The sequence below is a fragment of the Mus caroli genome, chromosome 19 (genome assembly GCF_900094665.2).
Source record: "Mus caroli chromosome 19, CAROLI_EIJ_v1.1, whole genome shotgun sequence".
Lineage (NCBI taxonomy): Eukaryota > Metazoa > Chordata > Mammalia > Rodentia > Muridae > Mus > Mus caroli.
The window spans coordinates 9,661,835-9,676,449 of NC_034588.1; the positions used below are offsets into that span (position 1 = coordinate 9,661,835).

Consider the following 14,615-nt stretch of genomic DNA (forward strand, 5'->3'; position numbering starts at 1 on the left):
AGTAAGTGTGTACATGAGAACAAATAAAGCCATCATTAAATTGTACACTATCACAGATTACATTACCCCAAATCACCAACAACAGGCAAAACTCCTGACTCAGCAACTCACTTAATTTCACTACTATTTTATGCATTCTGATGACAGAGCAGCCAACCTTGTTGTATTCACTTTAAGCCAGGTGTGGGGTGGGAGACTGACAAGTTGAGGATGATTTTCGTTTTTATAGTTTTATATGATATAAACAATCAAATAACTATTTTGACATTTGTTATGTTACATTTTTTAAAAATATTAGCATTTAATTAGTCTCCGATGTGGCTTTTAAGCCACCAGAACACAGGCACCCCCAACACCCTTAATCTTCTCTTCAGCTCTTCTGCTGAAGAATTTGGCCTTCATGATGACAGGTTGCTTAGGTAGCTTTCCCTTGCCCAGAACTTTTTAGTAGCCTGATAGAACAACATCAATGATGTGAGCAGCTCCAGTCTTGTTTTTTGCTGCATTGACCTGCATCTGCTCGCTGACCAACGTCCACAGTTTATTCAGGTTGACTGTTGGGCAGAAGCTCTGGTTCCTCTTCAAGTGGTAATGCCCCATACCAACTCCCCCAAAGTAACCTGTGTGATATTTGTCAAAGTTGATCCTGTGGTGATGCATGCCTACAGCATTTCCACGGCCTCCTACGTGCTTGCAGTGCTTACGGATGCGGCCATGGCCTTGGCTCACATGGCCCCGGAGTTTCCGGGTCTTCCTCAGTCTGGACCGCAAGGTGGTGGCAGAAAGGGAAAAGGGAGGAGCTCCGTTATGTTACAATTAAAAAAAAAAACTGGAGAAAAAGGGAAAGATTTCTAAATATACTGATTCTCTTTGAAGAGGATTTTGCATTGGTTTGCCATTTTCCAAGATGAGTGAAGCAAGAACTGTAAACACTGGTGTAAACACTCGTTGGAGATTTTGTTTTGTGGATATAGTTAATCAAGACCCATGCCAATCTTTTTCTAATAAAAACATGTTCAGCTGCACTGAGGCAAAGCTGGAGCTGCTGTTCAGTGAGAATTCAAAGAAAAAAATCTTCAAAGAGACTACCAGACCAGTTCCATCTGCCAGGGCTGAGCATCTACCATGCCTGGGTTACCTACATCATCTTCCAGGAGTTACCAAGGCTTATGTCCTAGACTCTGGGGCTAGAACAACAGGGGCTGTTTGCAGTATTCCAACAGTGCTAATGGACTTGTGTATGAGCACTCTGCTCATTTTTGTCTCTTGCTTCTCAGTAGTCATGAACCAAGGTTCTTTATTTAAGTGGAAATGAAATTACTATGATTTCCAAAGCAAAATCCCCAAGGGCAAACATTAAAAGTCTCCTTTGGGTGGGGGAAATTGGGAAACAGAGACAAATATATTTTGATCTTTTGAAATTCTCTTGAAATTCAGCAAATAGCTTTTTAATTTAGCTATCAATTATTTACTTTTACATTGAGTCATATTTGATATATACCACTTTATTCAAATCTGTAAGTCCTATTTTCGAAATTTTATGGGTGAAAAACCAAGAGAGTAACCAATTTCAAGGTCATATCCTCAAGACATTACATAATTAGAATTCAACAGTATCACCTACCTCATGGTAATACCCAGATTTTCCTGAATATTCTTTTTACAGTTCAGAAAACTTGAGTCAAGAGTAAAAGAACCCAAGGAACTGTCCTAAGGAGAAGGTGAGGAACTGAGGAAGAGGAAAGAAAGCATAACAGGGTGCTCCTCAGGAAGTGCCCATGGTATTACTGGCAGCATTGCCCAGTCACTGAGATTTAACTAGCCACAGCTAATGTCGAAGGTTGAAATGACCTACTTCTTTATCAGGGTCGCTTTCTAGAGTGCCTATTGCATTCTTAGATAGGTCTTTTGGGGGTACAAACCCACTGTTAATGTGTGACAGTGGAGATTGTCACCACTGGGATCCTTTTCAATGTGTCACGGAGAGTAGAGGTGAAAGAGGAAAGCCAGTTACAGGGAGAGCTCACTCACGTCATTTGCCCTCTGGTCCCTAATTGTCATAGAGTAGCTGTCTCTGCAAGTTTGAAGGCCTGCATTACGATGGCCATCTGACCTCATGCTCCCTTTCCATTCTCACAAGAGAATCACAGAATTATAGCCCATCTGACTGCCTTTCGAGTCATTTGACCTGTAGAGGACACATGCACAGGTCTAGTTCCCAATTCTCTGTTTCTGAAGGGAAAACCTGAGGCTAGAGTTTTCCAAAATGACACAGTTAAATAGTAACACAGATTGGTAATAATCTACGATGAATACATTTCATTGCTTATGTAGAACTTTCCCTTCTGATGCATAATTTTCTCATACATTTAATTTGAATGAACGAGCACAGCAATCCCTCAAAGTGGACATGGGATCATTTCCCATGTCTGTGAGAAAAACAAGGCTCCAAGGAACAGGCAGGGGCAATTCACAAGAAAACCAGAACCTAATTTCAAATAATGGGAGATATTAGCAGACAATTTGAGTTGGATTTTGACTCTAGCAGGTACAGCTATGTGACTTTGAATATGTGCTCTCTCAAAGCCCAAATATTCTTACTTGATGTGAAGCTAAAGGTAATACCTAATTAGCAGAATAGCTCTTTAGTTAGAATGAAAATTACTTAGCAGAAAATTATATTACAGAGATGTAGTAAGCAGTAAAGTAGTGACAAAAACATACTTAAAGAAGTAGGGCAGAGCCCAGAATTTATTCCTGACATACATATTTGTCTCATGTTCAGTAAGAGCCCCAGGAAGACATAACATGCAAAGAACATTTTTCCATATACAAAACAAGCACATATGCTCTCTTATCTTAGACCATAGTAACATCAATTCAAACTGATCTTTAATAGTTTTAAGTGCAGGATGATATAATGAAAAGGGAGATCATCTTCAACAAATGGTGCTTGTCTAATTGGATGTCTATATGTAGAGGAACAACAATAGATCCATATTTATCACTGTGCACAAAATTCAAGTAGAGGTGGATCAGAGAGTTCTACATAACACCACATACACTAAATCTATTAGAACAGAAAGTGGGGAATGACCTGGAACTTGTTGGTGCAGGTGACAACTTCCTGAACAGAACACCATTGGCTCAGGCTCTAACATTAACAATTAATAAATGAGACCTCATGAAGCTGCAAATATTCTATAAGTCAAAAGACACTGTCAATAGTACAAAACAGCAGCCTTCACACAGAGTGTAAAAGATCTTCAACAACCTGCCACCTGGCCAAGGGTTAATATCCAAAATATATAAAGAAGTTAAGACACCAACAACCCAAATAACCCAATTAAAAATGGGATAAAGAGCTAAACAGAATTCTCAACAGAGGAATTTCTAATGGCCAAGAAACATTAAAGAAACATTCAATACCCTTAGTCATCAGGGAAACGCAAATCAAAATGACTCTGAGATTCTACCTTAAACCCATCAGAATGGCTAAGATCAAAAACTCAAGGGTCAACACATGCTGGCAAGGATGTAGAGCAAGGAGAACACTCCTACATTGCTGATGGATATGCAAATTTGTACAATTACTCTTGAAATTAACTTGGCTGTTTCTCAGAAAATTGGGAATAGTTGTATCTGAAGACCCAGTCATACCACTCTTGGGCATATACTCAAAAGGTGCTACACTATCCCAGAAGGTCACTTGATCAATTACATTCATAGTAGCTTTATTTGTAATAGCCAGAAACTGGAATAACCCAGAAGTCCCTCAATAAAAGACTGTATAAAGAAAATGTGTTTAATTTACATAATGGAATACTAGTCAGCAGGTAAAAACAAGGACATCGTGAATTTTGAAAACAAATGGCTGGAACCTGAAAATGTAATCCAGAGAAAAACCCAGAGCCAAAGGACGTGTATTCCAGTATGTACTCATTGATAAGTGAATATTAACCATAAAGTAGAGGATAATGATGCTACAATTCATAGACCCAAGGAAGCCAAATAATGACAGCCCATGGAAGGGTGGTTGAATCTTTCTCAGGAGGGGAAATAAAATAAATACTGGAGGTGGATGAAGGGAGGGAACTGGATGTGAGAGGGGATGGGGAGGGGTATGGACTAGGGGGCATCAGGTGTAGGGAGAGCAGGGGAGAGATAATGGAACTCGGTGGTATATTGGGTTAGGAGGCTCTCCAGGATGTGCTAGAGACCTGGGTTAAGTTGAAGCCCCAGGAGTTTTTGATGGTGACTCTAGTTGATAATCCTAGCAGTAGGGGATATGGAGTCTGAACTGGCCACCTTCTGTAGCCAGGCAGGACTTCCAGTAGAGGGATAAGGACAGAAACCCACCCAAATAAACTTTGACCCAAAATGTGTCCCACTTAAAAAAAAAAAAAAGAAACCCGGGCAGTGGTGGCACACACCTTTAATTCCAGCACTTGGGAGGCAGAGACAGAAGAATTTCTGAGTTCGAGGCAAGCCTGGTCTACAGAGTGAGTTCCAGGACAGCCAAGGCTATACAGAGAAACCCTGTCTCGAAAAACCAAAAAGAAAAAAAAAAGTGTCCCACTTACAAGATGTACAGGGACAAAGATGGAACAGAGATTGAGGGAATGGACAACCAATGACTGGCCCAAATTGATTCCCACCCCATGGGCAAGAACCACTCCCTGACACTACTAATGATGCTCTGTTATGCTTGCAGATAGGATTCTAGCATAACTATTTTCTGAGAGGCTCCATCTAGCAGCCAATGGAAACAGATGCAGAGACCCAAAGCCAAACATTAGATATAGCTTGGGGAGTCTTGTGGAAGAGTTGAGACAAGGATTGAGGGATCCAAAGAGGACAGGGACTCAATGTGAGTCAACCAACCTGGACCCTTGGGCGCTTCCAGATACTGAACTACCAACCAAAGAGATAGCATGGGCTAGACCCAGAACCCCTACATTTGTAGCAAATGCAGTTTAGTGTTCATGTGAATCCCCTAACAACTAGAGCAGGGGCTATCTCTGAATCTATTGCCTGTCTGTGGATCCTATTCCCTTAACTTGGCTGCCTTGTCTGGCCTCAGTGGGAGAGGATGCATCTATTCCTGCTGTGACTTGATATGCCAGGGTGGGGTGATACTGGAGGGGGTAGCCCCTCTTCTCAGAGGAGATAGAGAGGGAGGAGTGAGGGAATGATATGTGAGCAAGTACTGGGAGGAGAGGGGGATATAAAGTGAGTAAATAAATAAATTAATGAAAAAAAAAACCAGCCTTACACTTCAGACTTGACAATAAAAGTTTCCAAGAAGACAACAAAATCTTTAAGACCAACTCCAATTCCTTGATGATGATTTCTTAGAAGTTCCAGAGATGTTCAGGTTCAAAATGCAAAAGTGTATAAAATGCAGTAGAGTAGGGCTTGAACCTAAAATGCCCCCACATACTAATATTTGAACACTTCCTCCCGTGCTGCTGGAGCTATTTGTGAGGCTGTGAAATCTTTGGAACAGGAAGCCTCTCTGGCATATGTTGGCCACTGTGAGACACTGCACCATAGCTGTACTGATGATTGTGAGCCATCATGTGGTTGCTGAGAATGAAGGTTGCTCACTCCAGTCAGCCCTGCTCACTCACTCTGGCTTAAAGATTTATTTATTATTATAAATAAGTACACTGTAGCTGTCTTCAGGCACACCAGAAGAGGGCATCAGATCTCATTATGGATGGCTGTGAGCCACCATGTGGTTGCTGGGATTTGAACTCAGGACCTTCAGAAAAGCAATCAGTGCTCTTAATCGCTGAGCCATCTCTCTAGCCCTTCTTCCCCTTTCTTAATAACTACATCCTATCTTCTTCCCTTCAAATTCCTTCCATGACTCTTACTCTTTTCCTGAATTCTATAAACAATCCAATTAAAACACTCATATCTAAATATTTGAAAGTAACACACACATAGGAGAAAGAACATGCTTGGCTTTTTGGATCTGGCTTACCACTGTCAGCTCCATCCATTTACTTGCAAATACTGTAATTTCAATTTTCTTTACAGCTAACTAAAATACCACTGTGTACATGTGACACATTTTTATTGTTCATCAGTTGATGGACATCTTGGCTGTTGGCTATTGGTAACAGAACAGTAATGAACATGAATGGGCACGTATACCTATAGTAGGATATAGAGTCCTTTATATCCCTATAGTAGGATATAGAGCTTTTGAGCAGCCTCAACACCAATTTCCACAGAGACTGCACCAATTTTCACTCTCACCAGCAGCAAAATAGTGTTTCCTTGTTTCCACATCTACACCAGCTTTATTATTATTCTGTTTTTGAACATTCTGTATTAAGAAAAAATCTCAAAGAGGTTTTAATTTGTGTTTTTCTGATGGCTAAGGATGATGAACATTCTAGAAAGTATTTGTTACCCAACTGTGTTTCTTCTGTTGGGAATTCCCTGTTTAGTACCATGCCCTAATTATCATCATCATCATCATCCTCATCATCCTCATCCTCATCATTTCTTCTCTTATATGAAGCTTCCCTTCCTTCCACTTCCCCCAGTTACTCCCCTCTTCTCCAAATCCCAAACCAACTCTTCAATTCTCCTTATTCCATTCTTACCCCCAGAAAAGAGAAGGCCTCTCAGGGACATCAACTGAATATGGCACAACAACTGAACCAGAAAGAAACCCTTACATCAAGGCTGGGTGTGGCAACCCAGTAGGAGGAAGAGTGTCCCAAAGGCAGGCAAAAGAGTCAGAGACATGTTCACCCCCACTGTTAGGCGTTCCTCCAAACACAAAACCAAAAATCATATCATATTTACAGAGGACCAAGCAGTCCCTGTAGTAAGACTCAGGAAGTTGTGTGGAAGAGTCAGGGGTTGGGGGAGGTAAAAGAGTTGGAAGGGTCATGGACACCACAAGAAGACCCACAGAGTTAAATAACCTGGGCCCATGGGGGCTACAGAACTGCTAAAAAGGAGCATGCAGGGGCTGGACCTAGATCCCCTACACATTTGTAGCAGATGTGCAGCTTGGTCTTCAGGTGGTTATCCTAACAACTGGAGTGGTGGCTGTCTCTGACTCTGTTGTCTGCCATTGAATCCCCTTCCCTTAACTGGATTGCCTTGTTGGGAGTTATTGGGAGAAGGTATGCTTAGTCCAGCTTGGACTAGATGTCCCAGAGTTGGGTGGTACCAAAGAGGAACTTCCCATTCTCTGAGGAGAAGAGGAGAGGGTAATGGGGAGAGGGATTGTAAGGGCATGACTAGGAGGAGAGGAGTGAGGGGCCTTTAAAGTGATGTTATTGGATGTAAAGTGAATAAAAAATTAATTGAAAAAAATGTTAAGGGAAAAGGTTTTTGTTTTAGTCCCAGGTGTGGGATATAGAGCTGCTTTGCAGCAGGTGAATATGATTTGTCTCATGCTCTGGCAAGGGTGTAATATTGCCAACTGGAGATAGTTTATGTTTGGAGTCCTAGGGACTCATCAGAGGGTATAAAAATGCTAAGGCCCCAAGAGGCATGGTGCCAGCAGCAGCTGCTTTTGTTTGCTGGATTGCTGGATGATTGCTGGGTTGTTGGATTGCTGGATTATTGCTGGATTATTGCTGGATTATTGCTGGATTGCTGGATTGCTGGTTGGAGATATCTTGACAAGGAACTTAATGGCCTTAACTAGCAGAAAGTAGTCTAAAAAGATCAGTGCTCCTTTCCCCTCTCATTTTCTTTCTCTTCTACCTAGTGTTGAGGAGTTGGAAAGGTGGAATAGGTTTGGAAGTGAGATAGATAAAAGAATCCAATAAATTTGCCAGAAGTCTGTTTATAACTCCTCTTCCTTGGGATTCCCCGAGCTCCGAGGGGAGGGATCTGATGGAGACCTTAAACCTGGGATCTCTCTAATGTTTGGCTGTAGGTCTTTACATTCAATGCCATTAGCTGCGGGATGCAGCATCTTTGATAACAACTGGGCTAGCACTGATCTGTGAGTATAACAAAATGTCACTGGGAATCATTCATTGCTTTTTTTTTTTTTCTGCCTGTCATGTTTGGTTCCATCCTAGTTTCTGGGCTATCTGTTTTCTGGTCATATTTGTTTGTTTGTTCATATTTTTTTTTCTTTTGGAGGGAGAGATTGCCAGGATGGATACTAAGGGACCAGAGATAAGTAGGATTGGAGAGCATGATGTAAAATTCACAAAGAATCAATAAAAAGTTAAAACAAACAAACAAACAAAAATATTGCTGTGGAAGCTTCAGTGTGTTACAGTGTGTCCCAGAATATATCCTTTTGCCCAAACAACGTTACTTGTAAATGTTAATGCAAAGAGTCATTCAAGGCCTCTGGCTTCTGCTACACTATCAATACTGAATCCTCACAGAGACTCTTCTCAGAAATCCTGTTGTTGCCCTATGTTATGAATATCCTGCAGCTTTGGATCTGCAGGTTGGCCCCTACATGCACCCAGAAGTTCATAGATGGGGTAGATGTTGGAGTGGGCCAATTCAAAGCCCTGGATCTGGGCCTAGATGATGGCTGTGCTGTTCAGCCCACAAGCTCTCCTCTGCCCACACCACCAGGGCCAGGAGGCAGTCCTGGCTCAGCTATGGTCAGGTACATGTTCTGAAAACAGTAACAAAGCCTGTGTAGAGTTAGCAGGCTCTTGATGCAAATCCCTCAGAAACCTGTGTGAGATGCACAGGGCTTTATGAGGTCCTTGGGTGTCTGGGGCCTGTAACGGTGGGTGATGCTACCTAGGGAGGTGCATGGCTCTCTGTGGTCTTTGCACTCTTAAGTCTATTGTCTGAGAGTATATATATATTAAAAAATATATATGTAATATATATATTTTTTTTGATGAGGATCACTCTTTATTCCTTCCTCTCCATTTCCTCCCTTACCCTCTCCACCACCATTCCCTAACATTTCATGTATTCCATTTGAAACCTGCTGAGTCAACTTTGTGATACTGGTACAGGCATGGGTATAGAGCCTCCTACTGGGAAGCCTCTCAGGGGCCTCATACTTGAAAAATCAACTAACTCTCCATTTCGAGGGAGAATTACTTGCCAGTAGGTCCTCACCTAGGGGTGGGAACTCATTAGTACCTCCCAGTACTTGATGAGGTTTTGTCTGGCTTGATCTGGTGGAGGTTTAGTGCCTATAGTCATGGCTGCCTGTGAGTGTCATGTGCAATTGCTCTGCTGTGTCCGGAAGCCCCTATCTGACTGTAATTACTCAGTGTTCCTGGCTCTTATAACCTATTTTTTATTGGATATTTTCTCTATTTACATTTCAAATGTTATCCTCTTTCCTAGTTTCCCCTCCTAAAATCCCCTATGCTCTCCCTCCTCCCACTTCTTATGACCTATTTAGTGAAAGTGTTTTCTGCTGCAGACCCTTTTTTGGTCCCTGTCTGTGTAGAACAGGTCTCTGGTTACAGGTGGACAAGGAGTTGGTGAATGACAGACAAAATCAACACAAGAGGTTGTGTAGAATCTGAATGTAATGTCACGTTGAGCTTCAAAACGTTTTATACAGAAGAATAACAAGAAACCAGGCGAGATTTATCCACCGAGTTACAGTGACACAAAACATAAGGAATGTATACATCAAAAGATGGCGGGGACCAGGCACTGCTGTTTACCTCCAAAACGGGAGCCAGGTATAATGCTAGTCTATTGTTAAACCCACCACCAGGGGTTCTAGTGAAGAAACCTGTCTCAGGGGGATTCCCTAACTCTCTCATGGTAAACCCACCTATTAGCTAAGCCATTGTGTATTCCATTGTCTGGGTAAGACTGGCTATTTTCCCAAGTAAACACTCTGCAGACCAGCCCTGAGCTATTCTGGCTCCGTTCTTTTAATGCCTAATTAGTTTCACCATCTCTACTAGAAGTAAATTTAAATGTTAATTCCTACTGAATTTCAAGTTTGTCAGCTTCAAGGATTTTCTGGGATGTTGGAACACTGGCGAAGGCTTAGATATGTCAGAATTCAATCTTTAAAGGCACTTATATAATAAAATAATACTAAAAGAGAGCACGTGGATCCATACACCAGACTAACCAACACAGGGATAGGGTATGAGTATACGGGTTATGAGAATGCCAAGGTTCCAGGAGGTTAGATTTCCTTGAAACTCTTTGCCTTGTGAGTGCTTCCAGGCCTCTCAGCCTACCAAGCAAACTTCACTGGAGCGTGCATAGCAGTTTTCATGAAGAATTCTTATGAAGGCTTGGACTTAGCAAATGTTAGAAAGATTTCTAAATCACAAGTGTACATTCCATTAGTAGACAGAAGGTCTGCTGTATAATATGAATTTAAAGGTTTTATAATTTTTTCTTCTTTTCAGAGAAACTTTATGTCTTATTTATTACTCTTATTGCTGTTTAATAGATGGAAACACTGTGGTTCGGGGAAATGTATACAAGGACAAAAATCAGTAAGTAGCCAAGACAGAAATCCACCACCAAAACTTGTACAATTTGCATTTAATTGTGTATATATGTGTGTGAGTATGTGTGTCTGTGTTGGAGAGAGAGGGCTGACTTTGGGTTTCAGCTCTTTCTGTACATCATGTGAGCCCAGAAACTAATGCCATAAGCTTGATACAAGTACCTGTCACTGAATGAAGAATCTTGCCAGTTAGTCCTGAACACATATTTTATTTTATGATGCCAATACCCAAACTTGTGATCAGGATAGACCATGCGTTTCCTGAATTTCAGTTTGTTTTCATAACTTGATGGATACCTTACTGCCTTTATTTCTTCACATATGGATACTAAACACGGCAGGTCTATTAGAGCTACTGTATTGATTGATTCACAATAGACCTTTGAAAAACTGTGTATGCATATTTATATAAAATCAAGTAATTTCTATGTTTATACATATTCATTTATTGATATCAAGTTATATTATCAGTTCATCCTATCTATCTTGGAGAAGTCACTTAACATCTCTGATTTCAAGTTTATCTCTTAGGAATTGAGTTTTGGGGACTAGCAGACACCTATGTCCTTTGCAGACCAGTGCCTCCAAGGTCAGGCATGTTATGATCTAGTGTCATAATAGGATCACAGGGGAAGTTATGAATTGATGCACACGGCAAACTAGGCCTTTAATTATTAGAAAAATTTCCATGACAACCATGATGCCAGAGAACAAGTGTCTGTAGTATATTTTCTTTAATTGGCCTTTTCTTTCCATTTTGGCTCTCAACAGCATGTTTAGGGGATTCCCCAGTGTTGTTGTTTTGCTGTGAGCAGACAGCCAGGTTAATGGCCAAAAGCATCCGTTAGGAATATACTAGTACCCCTCCTGGAAAATTACTTGAAATATTGGCAGTTTCAACATTTGGCACAAACTCTGTCTTCCTGCAGTGTCTGGATGAAGGTCAGAGGTAAGCCTTGCAGTTAGAATCAAGGTCCTTCACTTTTACAGGAGGACTAGTAAGATTTATGGGGAGTAGCCTCCCCCAATTTTCTCCCATCCCCACTCCTAACTTCCATATCCTGCATATTTTCCCTCAGTTTTTCTTTGTACTTATGCAAATGATTGGTTGTTCAGAGAAAGAATATATCCTATACTTAAATTTTCAGGTCAGTGTCTGGGATGAGAGGTTCTTGTTGACTTCTTAAGTATGTACCTTGGATTCTCTTATTTTCTGTCTTCTATGTGTTAAAATGGGGAGAATCAGGTCAGCTGGGGCCAAAGGAGATTAATTATCTGTAAAGTCTAGGTGATGTGAAAAGCCAGAAGTTGAGATCTGGATCAACAGTAAGAGTTGGCTGAGTTTCAGATTTCCTAAGATCAAAGCCTGCTTGTCTACAAATCTACACTCTTCCCTTCCCTGGAACACTTTATTACATCTTTGCTCACCAGGGCTATGTCTCTGAAATAATAGGAATTATATTTTATTCAGATGCACAGCTTTGGTTCATGACTTTCAGTTGTAAGAGACGAACCAAGCCTTATGACATGACAGAGTACTCATGCACAGTTCTACTAGACTGTTCACCATGTTCAAATACCTCTCCACTGTCACCTTTGCTGGTCCCAGAGACACCAGATTTAGCAGTACAGATATGAGAGAGGCTCACTCTAGTCACAGGTAGTGCTGGTCTAGGTGCTCACTCAGGCCCAGGTAGTTCTAGTCTAAGTGTCCACTCCAGACACAGGTAGTGCTGGTCTAAGTGCCCTTTAGGTTTCTCTTACTCACATTTTCCTTACTCAGCAACCTGCATTTAACTTATTATTCCCAGCACAGTTCATTAAACTGACTACGTTTTTTTACATTAGAATTGGTACGCTCTATCTGCTCAGCTAAATCTTAAACATTTTCCTACTTTTAATTGTTTTGGGAGATAGTGCACACACACAGAATATTAACAACAAGAGTGAGTATGTTTATGTATTTTTTCTGTCACACATTTAAATAAATTACTTGGAATAATAAATAAGAGTAATAATAGCAGGCCACAAGTTTTCATTCTTTCCTGGGAATAGTGGGCTACATAGAATATGCCTAAATGTGCCTGCCCATCCCACCAGAATGTTGTGAGATATTGACCTAAATTTCAACCATCTTGGGTGTTTCACTCATTTTTATTGAATTGACCAATTAAATTTATGTTTAAGAATGTTACCCATGTGAGTTCAAAATTTCAAAATGTTTCCTTCATCTTAACTCAGCTTGTATGAGCTGAGAAACAACATTGTTTTTGTTTGTTTTTTTTTTTTTTTAATAATCAGAAAGGCTAGCAAGCTTATAAATCCATAAGGGAAATTCAGCAATACTAAGATTTTGAGTTTTAAGTGCAAAGTTGTACAGGACCAGTTGATAATACATTCAACATATACTTGTGGATGGATGCCATGAACACAACACTTAACACTAAGGAGAAAGCCTTTGCCCAGTCCCTCATCCTCAGCGCTGTCTTCTAGATGGCACCTGGCAGAGGAAAAAAAATGCAGCAACGCCTTTCTGAAGTATAATGGGAGTTAGAAAAATGATATGATACAGAAATCGATATTCTCATAACTATTTCTGAATGCTGTTATTAAAACCTAGTTCAGACAATGTTTGTAGGACCTAATTTGTCAAATGACCCTTGATATCTCATCTTTGTTATACAATAGCTTCATTTTATGGATGGAGGTGGTGACAGCCAGAATAATTGCTAACATTAATGGAGCTCTGCTGTGTTATTACCTTTATATCATTTGGTCTTTTGAGCAGTTCTATAGGATGGACAATTTCATCATCTCCATTTATACATGAGACTACTGAGACTGAGTCAAGTTAGCATGATGAGGGGATGTACAACCAGCAAGTGAATGTCAGATTCCCTTGTCTCTACCTGTGTTGTTACAGGATATACAGTAATTTTTTTTTGTTTTGTTTTTCAAGACAGGGTTTCTCTGTGTAGCTCTGGCTTTCCTGGAACTCACACTGTAGACCAGACCAGGCTGGCCTCAAACTCAGAAATCTGCCTGCCTCTGCCTCACAAGTGCTGGGATTAAAGGCATGTACCACCACTGCCCAGCTATACAGTAAATTATTATTGAGATATAGCAGCTCTACAATATTGTGGAAACTCAGGTAAGTATAAAAATAAAAATAAAAATAAAAGTCACAGTGCCCTTTTTAAAATATTAGATATTTTCTTCATTTACATTTCAAATGCTATCTGAAAGTCCCCAGTACCCCCTGCCCCCCAACTCACCCACTCCTGCTTCCTGGCCCTAGCATTCCCCTGTACTGGAGCATATAATCTTTGCAAGAACAAGGGCCTCTCTTCCCATTGATTGCCTAGTAGGCCATCTTCTGCTACATAGGCAACTAGAGACACAGCTCTGGGGAGTACTTGTTAGTTCATATTGTTGTTCCTCCTATAGGATTGCAGACCCCTTTAGCTCCTTGGCACTTTCTCTAGCTCCTTCATTGGGGGCCCTGTGTTCCATTCAATAGATGACTGTGAGCATCCACTTCTGTATTTGCCAGGCACTGGCATAGCCTCACAAGAGATAGCTACATTAGGGTCCTGTCAGCAAAATCTTTCTGGCATATGCAATAGTGTCTGGATTTGGTGGTTGTTTGTGGGATGAATCCCTGAGTGGGGCAGTCTCTGGATGGTCATTCCTTTGTACCCTTTCTTTTTAAACTTTGTCTTTTATTTGATTTTAATAATTCCAATTCTTTGGAAATTGTTCATGCAGTGTGTATATTTGTGTGCACATTTGTGTGTGTGCACCCACATGTATGCCTCTGTGTTTATCTATGAGGAAGTGTGAAATAGAGATACACACACACAGGGAGAGAGATACAGAGTACATTCATGAGAGTAATTACTGAAGGCAAACGTATACAAGATTAGGAGAACATTTCTTATGCGCATAAGAAATGTTCATTCCTTGTTGATATAGAAATGCTCATTCTTGTTGATATAGAAGATATAGTATCACGCAGAAGGTATTGTCCTGTGTGTAGTTTGTGACTATTAACACTTCTTTCTTTCTTTCTTTCTTTCTTTCTTTCTTTCTTTCTTTCTTTCTTTCTTTCTTTCTTTCTTTCTTTCTTTCTTTTTTTCTTCCTTCCTTCCTT

At 40.6% G+C, this 14,615-nt stretch overlaps 1 pseudogene; it reads right to left on the bottom strand.

The window, feature by feature from the left end:
- Positions 1–324: 324 nt before the first annotated feature.
- Positions 325–2,118, bottom strand: LOC110285990 (annotated as a pseudogene).
- Positions 2,119–14,615: the final 12,497 nt, after the last annotated feature.